The sequence below is a fragment of the Panthera pardus genome, unplaced genomic scaffold (genome assembly GCF_024362965.1).
Source record: "Panthera pardus isolate Hobbes unplaced genomic scaffold, ASM2436296v1 HiC_scaffold_10, whole genome shotgun sequence".
Classification (NCBI taxonomy): domain Eukaryota; kingdom Metazoa; phylum Chordata; class Mammalia; order Carnivora; family Felidae; genus Panthera; species Panthera pardus.
This window is the reverse complement of record NW_026526655.1, coordinates 46362718-46377059: the sequence shown is the minus strand read 5'-3', so window position 1 is coordinate 46377059 and position 14342 is coordinate 46362718.

Here is a 14342-nt window from a genome sequence, read left to right as displayed (position 1 = left end):
ATTAAGCTTTTCATTCTTGGTGATATCTGGGTAATTCCAGTGTTAATATTATAGTTGTTCTTATTTTCATTAATTTGAATTCTCAGAAATTCTTGGAAAATATAGCCAGAAGATTCACAATATTAAAATCAAACTAGCATGAAAGTCTGACTATACGAATAGACAAGGGCCATCTGTACTCAACAATAGAACTATGACCCACAACTTTGGAGACAATCAGACCACAAGGCCAATCCCTAACCTCTGTAGCAGTCAGCCCAGAACAGCCAGGATTTGGTCAATAGTTATCAGTTCCTCTAATTTTTGCCCTTGCTTCCACCTAGGATGAACTAGAGAAAGCCATATATGCTTCCCAAGCCAATTCAATGAGGATGTTGTGTTGATACTTAACCCACTTTCAGCTTCCTCACACCAATCTAATTAGGGCAGATCTTTGTTTTTTTTCCACTATAAAACTTTTCAGTACATCTGCCTGCCTTTGAGTTTCTGCCAAATACAGGTGATGGTGGCTGATTCTCATGCTATAACAAGCTCTGAATAAATAGCCTCTGTTTGTTCTCATTGGGGTGATCTTCATTTATTTCCACAAGCAGTATCTCAACACAAAGCACAACAGTTAATCCACGGGCAAAGTCAAAGAAAGATTGTTAATGCTCATGATTACAATGCACTAAAGTTTCACCCTGAAATTATATCACTTGGAGTGATCCAACAAAGGATGATACATTTTTGTGAAATGCAGATCATAGTTTCAATGCCTTTTCAGTTTGACATTTTCTCCTAACTTCCTCACCTGAAAAATGAGATTTTTACATCCCAGGGAGGTATCTCTAGGATGAGGGGCTTTTATGCTAAATGAGATTTTTACTCTCAGGGAGGTATTTCCAGGATGAGGGACCATCAAGTTTGGAAAATTGGTTACCCTATTTTTTTCTTTGTTTATCATATCCACCTAGTATTATAAGCCAGAAAAATCTTTCAACCTTCCATGACTCCTATTTCTCACATCCTTCATATCCAACCAGTTTCCAGAGGTGGGTTCTATCCTCCAGAGGCAGGTTCTTCACAAATGTAAACTTTGAGGCCTCTTGCACACGTGGACCCCTCCCGATACCCTGAGATGGGCTCTATCAATGTGCTCATACATTCATGTGTGTTAATTTTTCCAAAGTAATCATCACCATCTGTTAAGATGGCTGTCTCCACAGTGATCTTCCCTCATCACACTTCCCTTTCTGTTGAGGAGTGTTAAGGTGACCACAAAGCATGCGTGGAATCCATCGAAGAGGCAATTCAGTTGGCAATATTTCGGTTTCATTTTATTGTAATACATCAGTGTGGTTTATAGTCACTTCTGTGAATGGTTACATAATTGCTAGAATTCCTGCTGTAGGAATGGCTTCCAGAAGGATTTCCACCCACTATGCTGACACACCCAACATCACAGCAGGAAGGTGAAAAGCCAGAAATTTATCACTGTGTGAAGATGTTCCCTGGCGTGTGGCACTACAACTATGTGAATTGAGGAGCAAAGTGGTTTAACGTGGATGGAACCAGAAGCTAATATATGGGAAATTCTAATCTTCAGACATAATTTTAAAAGAATATTCAGTTCCCACAAATGCCTTAATCAAAAGTTATTTGCATTTAAAAATAGGATTTATAAGGCAGCATGTACATTCATAAACCTGCCATACTTTTTTTCTTCTCTTTTTTTGATTAAAAAAAATGCTTGAAATAACATTTATCAAAATTACTGTGTTTTGGGGCATCTTGGTGGCTCAGTCGGTTAAGTGTCTGACTTCAGCTCAGGTCATGATCTCATGGTTCATGAGTTCGAGCCCCACATCGGGCTCTGTGCTGACAGCTCAGAGCCTGGAGCTTCCTTCGAATTCTGTGTCTCCCTCGCTCTCTGCACCTCCCCTGCTCATGCTTTGTCTCTCAAAAATAAATAAACATTGAAAAAAATTACTGTGTTTGTAGGGCACAGTCTGCAGCAGTACTGTCAACAGCAGATACAACTGTGTGTAAAGCCACATTTTTTTTGCATTTGAACTATCAATTTTAATTGATCAACTGTAACAGAAAAATTTCTTAATTTCTTCCAAATCTTTCCATAGAAACTACTGTTATAAAATTACTGTCATGGGGCTTTTGCTCTATCAGTTAAGCGTCAGATTCTTGATTTGGGCCCAGGTGATGATGTCACAGTGGTGAGATAGAGCTTTGCATCAAGCCCCACCTTGGGCTCCGTGCCGAGTGTGGAGCCTGCTTGAGATCCTCTCCCTTCCTCTCCCTCTGCCCTCCCTGCTTGCACTGTCTCTATTTCTCTCTCTCTCAAAAAAAAAAAATTACTGAAATAGGAAGATATTAAAGAGTATGCATCCAAAAGTTTATATACTTATAGGTATATATAGAACTGTGTCAGGAAAGTAACTCATAGGAATATTATGTTAATTTTATGGATTTTATGAAATTTGTAATATTTGTCAGCCTTTGAAAGTTGCTAATATATTGTGATTCTTTTTCTCATTATAAACTGTGTGCTTTCATATCTAACTTTGTATTTGTAATTTTGAGCACTTTTTCTTAGAGCTCTCAAATTCGAACCCTCAAGCCTCACAAAACTAGGTCTAGCCCTCTCTAGAATTTGTCTCCTCCCCTTCACCCTCTGTGCCCTGGTTCAGGAATTCATTCTTTCACGTACAAGCCAGACAACAAACAAAGTGTCTAACTGGCAGCTCTCCTTACTTAAGTCAGTCCTCCCTGCTACTACCAGGGTTAATGTTCTAAAATACAAATTTATTTATCACCATGGAATGCAAACCCATGTCCTTTACAGGGTGCCAAGAACATTCCACAGTCACCACTTTCTAAACCAGGCTCCCCTGACCCATGTACTTGAACTACCTCCTCACATTGAGCTATTCGCATTCTCTCACATTCACTTTTTTTTATTTTTTATTTTTTAAAATTTACATCCATTCACATTCACTTTTGAGCATGAAGCTCCCTCTCTCTGAGAGGGAAGATCCAATTAGTCCTCAGGGTCAACCCCAAATACCACCTGCTCAGTGAAGTTTTGCTAAACTTATCCACTACTCAGATGCTTTCAAAACATCTTGTATATTTTTTATTTCACATCTTTCACTTCATATAGCATTTTCTTACTGATAAGTATGTATCTCCTACTAATTAGTAAACTTTTTGAAAGCAGGGTCTTTAACAATATCACCATATCATGAGCAGAGCATGATGCTTGCTTGACTTAGCACTCATTCATTCATATGTTCATTCATTAATCATATACATATCTCTTTTCTTACCTGTTATATGTGTCAGATGTGCTGGGTACTAGAGATAAAGCATGGAGTAGAATCATAATAGAATTAATAAATGAATGATTATCTTCAGATTTTGTCATAACGACAAATATATTGCATCTTTACTTCAAGTCTCTTTATGTCATTGGTATAGAACTAACAGAATATACAGAATATATCCTCTTGTGTTCAAAGGAGCAGCTGTGTCATAAAAGTAGGACTGAACTAGGGTAAAAAAGACCTGGATTTGAGTTTCTGGGCTATCCTTAATGACTAGAGATCATGAACAAGTCCTGTGAATATCTCTGGGACAGTTTTCTTATTTTTAAAAGAAGAAAATATTTTATACCTCACTGGCACTGTAAGAATTAAATGATACAATAGAGGTGGAACTGCTTTGTTAACAATTGTCTTACGCAAATGTTAAGGTGCTCTTCTTTCAGATAATAGGTGTTACTGATCTTCTGCATCTGTTAATACCTTTCATTTGCACTTTCAACATCAAATCACTCTATTTATTATTTACTGCCTACCGAGGATGAAAACCACCAAATATCACTTACTCCATCAAACTGCAATATCACTCTGTTCTCAGAGATAATGAAGCTGAACTGAATCTAAATGGGAATATGTTTTGCTAAATCATAGTCAGAATCCTAAATGTGAATGTCAAAATGGAACTATAACTCTGGGTCGAGTGTGGTAACAAATATAGGATATTCTAACAGGCATATTCAAGTTCAGTATTTATCAGACAAAAGGTAGTATTTTACCTCACAATTGTAGTAAGTGTAAAATATGTTTAATATTTTTCTCTTTTTCCCTTTAGAACTGTTGGGGTCTCCTTTAGAGGAACAGGACCTGAGAAAATACAAATTCATTCTGCTTGATACCTCTGTTCACGCCAGGTAAGATTAAATGTGTTCCTATAATCGTTTTTAACACAGCTGTACTCTTTGTAGTTAACAACCTACAATCTGATTTAAGAGAGGAGAGGATTTCTCTAAGTCAGTCAGAGAAAGACAAATACCACATGATTTCACTTATATGTGGAATTTACAACCAAACACAAATTATCATGGGGGGGGGGGGGAAGAGAGGCAAACCAAGAAACAGATTCTTAACTATAGAGAACAAACTAATGGTTATCAGAGGTGAGGTTGTTGGTGGGGAGATGATTGAGTGGAGGATAGAGATTAAGGAGCACACTTGTGATGAGCATCGGGTGTTGTATGTAAGTGTTGAATCACTTAGTTGTACCCCCGAAATTAACATTACATTATGTTACACTGGAATTTAAATTAAAAAAAAAAAACTTTTAAAACAAGAGAGGAGAGGATTATCTCTTGAAATTTAAAATAATTTACGAACTGCTTAATTGACTTGCTGTTAACTGAGAGCTAATCCAAAACTTCAGAAAAGAATTTCAAGCCATACCACAAAAAGTTATGGTGTCACGTTTTTAAGCCTAGAATGGTAAATAAATAGAACCTTATATGGTAGAATAATATTTTTCATACTATCAGTACTTTTTTCCCTCTGCTGCTAAGAAATCCCCTACTTTTTTTTAGCAAAATGGTTGAACATTCACTCACACATACATTTCACAGTGGAATTAATCTCACTGCTCATGTTTTCTGCAACTTAATTAACAAAGCCACAAAGAGAGGTTTAAGGCAACAAACACACAGAGACAAAATACTACAAAAGCTAGGAGATACAAGAAATCAAACTATCTTAACTAGACAGAGAACAAATTTCAGAATGAACCATAATCAGATACTAAAACTACAAGAAGAGAAGATCTGAGTAATAAGTCAATAGAAATAAGAGACTGAAGAGGCAAAGAGATTCATTTAAATAGTTGTTGGACCAGAAGATAGGCCCAAGGAAATAAAACATATTGTAGAAGATGTGGCAATTTAGTATATTCTTGTGATGCAAACTGCATTGAATATTCAAAGATACACTATATTTAACTCAGCTGTTCTTTTTTTTTTTCCTTTTTTGTACTACGTGTATTTTTATATCTCAGTTTGGATTAGTCACATTTTTAAAATTTTTATTTACTTATTTTTTAATTTAAATTTTAGTTAGTTATTATACAGTGAAATATTAGTTTCAGATGTAGAATTTAGTGATTCATCACTTACATACAACACCCAGTGCTCATCACAAGTGCCCTCCTTAATCCCCATCACCCATCTAGCCCATCTCCTACCCACCTCTCTCCATCAACCCTCACTTTATTCTCTATCACTAATTCTCTTGTGGTTTGTTTCCCTCTTTTCTCTCCCCCACCCTCCATATGTTCATCTGTTTTGTGTCTTAAATTCCATATATAACTCAGCTGTTCTTAAGATCAGTTCACACTGAATCAACCACGTGACAATATCGTCTCCATCTCCAGTTGCATTCTATGCTTTGGTTCTATTCAAAAACAAGCAATTCGTAGTCTCTTCTCTCTGACAATGGATGCGGTGATTAAGGACACAACAGTCATTTTCAGACCGGAGGATAGCAAGAACATGCTAAATATGGTAGAGCAGGAAGATAGGAGATGGAGCCTTTGTTTCTCTCCTTGAGCAATCATACCATCGCTAGATGATCCAGCTGTAGACATTTTGTTATGTAAGGTGAATAATCTCCTAAGCATTTAAGCCCCTACAAGTCTGGAGTCTGGTTGGCTATTGCTCACAGCCAAATGCAACTCCATTTATAACGAGGGTTTATTTCCCTGCCAGATTCATTGGGTCATATAGATCTCCCTCCTTTTTTCCACCCATAGCAGCTACAACAGTAGCAGATGCTCCTATAAAAGCCCAAGACAAGTGCTCTGTTGTCCAAGGCCTACTGTCTTTCTCCTAACATTTTAGGTGGCTAGTGGAGGTAAGACAATTATGTCCGACTATAGTCAATCTTCCCTCCTTTGGAGTGGCAAGCTTGGCCTTTCTGAACAATGCGAATGTTCCTAATATGCCATCAGTTGGTGAGATATTAAGAAACCACTATATGATTTCAACGGACTTATTTGATTGCTGTTACATACTGAAGAGATTGTAAGCCATTTCATCACAGTATGGAGAAATTTAATTTTCCACATCTTTAATCTTAATACCTTGGCTTATTTAAAATCAGATAACTCACCTATTTCAAAATTTAATTTTATTATATAGGTCAGTGTAGTAAGAAAGTAATTCTTAAAAGTTGATTTTTGCCTTCTTTCTATTATAATGGATCTAATATCAAATATGATTAGAGTCTAAAAATGGCATGTCATTTTCAAAAATAAAGTATAATTTCTTTTTAAAGGGAAAGAGTTGCTAAGTCACTTAGAAATTAAGGATTGTTTTGTTTTTAATTGTAATGTAATAAGAATTTTAATTATTATAAAGAATTATTACTGTTACTATATTTCCTCTCTCTGGTCTTCAAAAAAAAATGGTCATATCACCTCAGAATCATTCTGTCAGAATGATTTTACCATTAATTAAGTGCCTTGGCTTTCTTTAACTTTGATTTCTCTTATTCATGTATACTAGTGAGCATTGCATTATATAGGTATTATACTGATGTTTAATTTTAGCAGCTCTTTTATATTGCAACAGACTAAATATTGTGTCCCTCCAAAATGTATATATTGAAATCTTAACTCTCTGTGTGATGGTATTAGGAAAGGAGAGTGGAGGGCTTTGGGAGATTAAATCATGAGGGTGGAACCCTTATGAATGGGATTAGTGCCCTTATAAAAAAAAACCTCAGAGAGCACATTAATCCTTTTTCAAACTATGTGAGTATACAGTGAGAAGCCCACAGACTGCAACTCAGCAGGGGATGCTTCCCAGAGCTAATAACCATGCTGGCACTCATATCTCAATGGACTTTCAGACCCCAGAAATGTGAGAAATAAATTTCTGTTGTTTATAAGCTACTCAGTCTATGGCACCTTATTCTAGCAGTCTAAACTAAGACACCTATAAAATTAAAATGACTGATAATAAGGGATGCCTGGGTGGCTCAGTCGGTTAAAGCTTCCGTCTCTTGGTTTTGGCTCATGGCATGATCTCATGGCTCATGGGTTCAAGCCCTACATAGGACTCTGTGCTGGCAGTATGGAGCCTGTTTGGGATTCTCTCTGTCTCTCTCTCTCTGCCCCCCCCCCCCCCCCCCCCCGCTTTCACTGTGTCCGTCACTCTCAAAAACAAAGTAAATAAATTTTAGTTAATTTAATTAAGTGACTGATAATGAGCTCCTTAGGATCATTCCCGAAATAGAAACACATGACTATCACATAGTAAGAAATCATGTGGCTTTTCCCCACATTTCTGTCATGGCATGAATTCATATAGTTCATTTTCCTCTGTGTCTGATGTTCACAGCTAAAATACAGCTCCACAAAACCAAACCACAGTAAATTCTCCCCCACTTCTCTTGTTCCTTATCCTTTTCCTTTTCCTTTTCCCACATCTAATAGTTGTATCTCTATATAGGCTTTATATGACCATGACTATGTGAATTTGGAGATTCCTTATACGAAAATGTGTATTTTTAGTCTGTCTCATTTCCCCAAGAGTCTATCAAATTCCTGCCTAACTCCCAAAAACCATCTCAGTTGTCACAAGGTAGCATTAATGTACATATATAAAAAGAGAAATATTCATTTCTTCAGTAAGCTTTAAAACACTTCATAATATATTATTCACCTGTTTGTAATGGGATTATGTGTTTGAATGTCTGTTCCCCAACTAGGCTATGATATTTATCCCTAGCTCAGAAATGTCTTTGGCAAACATAAGGTTCTCATATATTTTGACTGAATTTGATTGCAATAGACTTGAGATCTGGGACTAAGTCTTCTACTTTCTTTATAATTCTCTAGGAGATTGAATAGCACTCAGAATATATTTAGCAAATGCTGAAAAAAAGAAAATGAGGTTAGACTGAATATCTGGCCTTAAAAGTACTAAGCATTGGTCCTTCCATTCTAGAAAAAGAGTTAGTACATTCTCCTTTATTCTTCCTAGTAATTACAACTAAAAATCCTGGACAAAATAAGGAAATATCAGAAAAACCTAAAAGCAGAGAAAAGGAGGCAAACTAACTAGGAATTTTATGACTTGAGGAATGACCTAGAAGTGAATTCTCTATTTTTTGTTTGTTTTACCTCTTGTATATCCTAGGTTGGTTAACAGAGAAACCCATAAACTAGAAATGCCAATGTAAAAATATTTTTTTAAAGCTGCAAGAAAGCATAGCTTCTTTATACAAAGACTGGGAAAAGGATGACTCTGTAGGACATAACTCTTTTGACTCTCCTCCAGATCTGGAATAATAAGATAAAAGTTGTGCCTCACTGTTTCCCCCACAGGGTACCATAGAGACTGTGGACAGAACTCTGTCTTCCCTCCCTGCCTTACACTAAGTAGGCAGAATCCCTACCCCTTCCCACCGTGCATTGTAGAGACCATATGTCAGAGCCCTAGCAACCATCCCCACACTGCACTACCATGAGCAAAGGTGCATTCCCCTCCCTCCACACTGAGCATTGTGGCTATGGAAACTGGAATTGAGCTATGTGGATAATCCCAATCCTGAATTAAGTGAACATCAGCTAAGAAGTAGCACGCCTTCATCTCTCTTTCATGTACTGTGGAGATTTTGAAATGGGAGTCCTGTTGACTCTCCCAAGCTTGCTCAAAATGAATGACAGCAGAGAGGAAGCACCAGCTTCTACCCAGTTAGAAATTGGAAGTCATGCACAGGGATGGACGGGAGCTGCAGAAAGGGATTCTGTGTATGAAATTCTAGGCAGATTTCAGAGTGACCTATGCATGAAACCAGTTAGAATCACAAAGCAAAATATTTGAAAACCAATCTGTGGTGCAGAATATTACCAAGGTTTCAAATTGGTCATTCACTGAAAAGCACATAAACAGAGCACACCAGATTAACACTGCAAGGTTTTGAAATCTCAATTAGCATTTAAACTACAGCTCACAAAAGTGGGCCGGGACATGCATTCTGAACGTTAGCAGGTGAATTACTTACTAACACAGAAGATATAAATAGAAATAGTCTTATAATATGACTTAAAATTTCCAGAATATATTCCAAAATTATCCATCATATTGAGAATCAGAAATACCAATTTGAATGAGAAAAGAATCAACAGACAACAAAACCAAAGTGTTGTAATTATCTGACAATGATTTTAAGTAGGTATCATAAAATACAAAATACTATGACAAGAAGTTAGGAATGCTGTGGAATCAAATAAAAATAGAAATCTTGGCAAAGAAATACAAGATATGAAGGGAAAAAAATAAAATTTTAGATTGAAAAATATTCTTTGGAGTGCCAGAACAGTTTTCAGTCTCAATTTTAGGTGGAGGTTATACAAATCTATATATGTGATAAAATTTTATAGAATTATTAAATAACAAAATTGCAAAAAAAAGAAGTGCCTGTAAAAACTAGTAAAATGATAATAAAGTCTGTAGCTTAGTAATTTTGCATGAATGTCAATTTCCTGATTTTGAAAATTGCACTATGGTTTTGTAAGATGCTATCATTAGGGAAACCTAGTTGAAAGGTACACAGGAACTCTCTGTACTATTCGCAACTTTTATTTGAATCTAAAGTTATTTCAAAATAGAAGTTTAAAACATTGACTCAATATAGAATTTGGAACCATATTTGGTGTGAATTCTTAACTCTAAAATCTTTTTTCCTGCTCCTGTCCTATGTCATCTGTTGCCTAACAACCTCCTTTCTCATTGAGAGGAATTATAAATGGAAAAATGCCACTGAATTCCTATCCACTGACTATAAAACAATCATATTATTGCTTGGCAACTAGCCCAGGGTGATGGGCAAGCAGTTACTGGGGAAAAAAAGCTCAAGTGGAGTCTTTATTTGAAATTTCCTCTGAAACAGAAGGATGTTCATTGATGCAGAATGCGAAGGTGCATAGTTTGATAGAATATAAGCATGGGTATAATTTTGCTGAACTCATATGGGAGATTTCTTGGCAAGCTTCCAAGAAAAGTGTTAAAACAATAATACTCTGAAATATTTGATTCATATGTAATCAATATCATGTAAACAGGTCAAATTTAAACAGGTACTATAAAATCATTCTCTAAGCAAGCTACTGTTCCATTTCAACAAGGAACTGATTTTGTGGCAGTATATTCTAATCATGTTTAGTAAAAATCTATGTTTTCGCAATATAAATAAAGCAAATGAAAGACATAAAATGACAAATTTACCAAAGTAAACATAAACATAAAGCAGATGGCCTCATATTCCTGCAAATTTGAGATAAAACTAAATGTATTCCCATGAAATTAACCTCTTTATTAACTTCTCTTTACTCAAAAATGTCCAAAATTCAAGTAGTGACCCAGTGTTGGGAAGCAGCACCTGGGAAGAAGTGATGAAATAAATTTATAGCAAGGATCTAGAATTCACATGTAAAAAATAACAATGCTAAACTTTACCTGAGCCCTATTTTCCCAGAAAGCAGTTACTTGTAAGAAATCCCTCTACACTTCTGTTTTTTGAAATCTTCCCTTACCAGCATTTTGTGTTCCAGGAAACAATTTCCCATAAAGAACCACACTTCTCCGTAAGACTTAGATAAGACTCACTGTTTACTCTTTTATTGACTCCCCTAAGACCTGGAGATAATTTCCTGGAACATAAATAATAAGACTAAATGTGGACCCTCTGAATTCTTATTCTTTGTCTCAGGAATGACTAGCTGAGATTAGAACTGTTTGTCACTCTGAAAAGAGCTAGACACAGAGATAAGCATTTCCCATTCAGCTAACTGACAGAGGCTTCCCTTGATCACACCTCTAAATCACCCACCTGTAAATTACTCCTTATTCAAATCTAAGCCAAAAACACCCTAACTCAACACTCTACTCTTCAGATCTGGCATACAGATCTATTGCAGTTAGACTGAAAAATGTCTCTTTAATTTTGTCTCTGACAACATAAAATGCAATAAGACGTTTTGATTTTTGTCTTGCGACATATTGTTTTGTAGCAAATGATTCTTGTGATAGTAAATTTTAATGTGTCAACCTAGCTGGGCCACAGGCTGTATAAATTAAATATTATTTCTTCATGTGTCTGTGAAGGTGTGTCTGATGATATTAGTATTTGAATCAGTGGACTCAACAAGTAAATTACCCTTCCCAATGTGAGTGGGCAATATCCAATCTATCAAGGGCCTGAATAAAACAAAAAACAAAGGAAGGGGATATTTGTTCCCTTATTGCTGGTCCACATGAGCTAGGATATCAGTCTTCTTCTGCCCTTGGCCTGGGATTTACTCCATCAGCTTCCCTGTTCTCAGGCCCTTGGACTCAGACTGGATTACACCACCAGCTTTCATAGGTCTCCAGCTTATAGACAGCATATTGTGGGTCTTCTCTGTCTCCCATAATTATGGGAGTCAATTCCTCAAAATAAATATAGAAGGTTTTATTCCCCCTTTGGAGAACGCTAATGCAATTCCAATGCAAGATTTAAATCTTAATAAATTCTAAGCTAAATCAGTTCTAAAGCCAGTGTAGACCTTAAGAAGCCATCCGCAGGCCATCAGAATATGTCATCAGAGAATATAGCATCGTAGGTCAGGCAAATGAGAAGGACATTTTCCTGCCAATTTAAGCCTATACCATTAATAAATAAGAAAGAGCTTTCTTATATAGAATTTATAGTTCTACAATAATTATTCCAACTATATTTGAAGGTAAAGTAAGTCCATCATTTCAAGAAAACAGAACTGGGAAAAGACAAACTCTTTTAGTCTCCCTCCTCTATGTGCCATGAAGATATGAAAGATTCTGATTCTGAAATCTATTTGTTTGAATTTTCCAAAGACAAAAACAAACAAAATGGAGTGGACATTGGGGTTACTGAAAAGAACCAAGTGCTGTTTTGTGCCTAATACAGAGAGGATGGGGTAGGGGTAGATTTCATTCATTTTTGAGAGGAAAATGTGCAAGTGGCAAAAGATACTTGTCATTAAAAAAGGGAGTCTATTGGATATATAAACCACATCTTCTTTATCCATTCATCAGTTGATGGACATTTGGTCACTTTCCATAATTTAGCTATTGTTGAAAGCACTGCTATAAACACTGGGGTACATGTGCCCCTATGAATCATATACAATAGAATACTACTCAGCAATGAGAAAAAATGAAATCTTGTCATTTGCAACAACATGGATGGAACTGGAGGGTATTATGCTAAGTGAAATAAGTCAGTCAGAGAAAGACAGATATCATTTGTTTTCACTCATATGTAGAATTTGAGAAACTTAACATAGGAAAAGGGGGAAGGGAAGGAGAAAAATAGTTGCAAACAGAGAGGGAGGCAAACCATAAGAGACTCTTACATACAGAGAACAAACTGAGGGTTGATAGGAGGGGGAGAGGGAAAAATGGGTGGTGGGTACTGAGGAGGGCACTTGTTGGGATAAGCATTGGGTGTTGTATATAAGCAATGAATCATGAGAATCAACTCCCAAAGCCAAGAGCACACTATATACACTGTATGTTAGCTAACTAGACAATAATTATATTATAAAAAAGGGGGGGAGTCTATTGAAAATGGGAAAAGGGAGGTGTTGATTGAATACAGTGGTTTTTCTTCATTCATCAAGGCTGAAAGATAATATTTTCATCAAAAACTGATGCTAATTTTGTGGACTCTTCCACTTCATTACTATGTAACAGTGGCTAAAACCTGTAGGTTACACGCTTCAATATCATTTAAATCTACCTCCTAGTCTTCATTTCAATTGTAATTCTCACAGTCCAACCCACCATTATTTTTCATTTCAATCACTGCCAGAACTCCAAATTGATCTCCTCAGATCCACTCTACTTCTACTCTCAGCCAACTCTCTCTCTCTCTCTCTCTCTCTCTCTCCATTATGGTTAGAATTTTTTTTTTTAATTTCAAATGGGATTCTCCTTTTTTACATATTAAATATTTTATATATCTCATACTGTTCTTAGATTTAAAGTCTTACTTCATTAACATATTCTATCTGATGTTAAAATTCTTCCCGCTTCTCCCAAGGTCATTTCTAACTTTTCCATCACAATACAAATCAGTCAATCTGTGCTTTTGTTTTTATAACTGCCATTCCACTGTTCCTCCTCAAGGTCATGATATATATTATTCGCTCTTCCCAGAATGTTTCTTTTTTCACTTCCTTTTTTTCCACCCTAAATTATTCTTACTTATCTTCACTTCTCCATAGAAGCTTTCTGTGGTTGAGTTCCCTCGGTGGCTCATTTGGTTAAGCATCTGACTCTTCTTTTTGGCTCTGGTCATGATCTCACAGTCTGTGGATTCAAGCCCCTTGTTGGGCTCTGCAATGATAACATGGAGCCTGCTTGAGATTCTTTCTCTCTCCCTCTCTCTGCATCTCCCCTGCTCGCTGGCACTCTCTCTCAAAATAAAGAAATAAACATTAAAGAAAGAAGAAGATTAAGAAACTTTCTTTGGTCATTCCTCATTTGAAAAGTTAGATACAGTTTATACTCATGTAGCAATATTTACACTCATGGTACTCATCAAATTATAAATAAATAACCATATTTTTGTTAAAGTATGATATCAAAGCAAACTGGCCGAAGTCTTGTTTGCATGACAGATTGTTTAGAACCCACCCATTAAATAATGAAGACCTTGAGTGCTAAGATACTAAGATTAAGACCTTTCATTAAATTCATAGGAGATTGTCTAAAGACAGCTACTTCATGGAGGAATACTAAGACTGAAGGAAGTGTCTGAATGACCAGTCAAAAGTGCTTTGACTCAGCACAGGAGAAATTGTTCCACATTATTAAGTGGATAAAAGAGGGTTATAGAAAAATAAAAGGACGAGTTACCCTTTGCAGAACAAAATAAAATAGTTGTAAATGTTGGCTGAATGAGACACATTCTTTGGCAGCATTAGAGACAAGATCAGCATTTCAGAAGAAA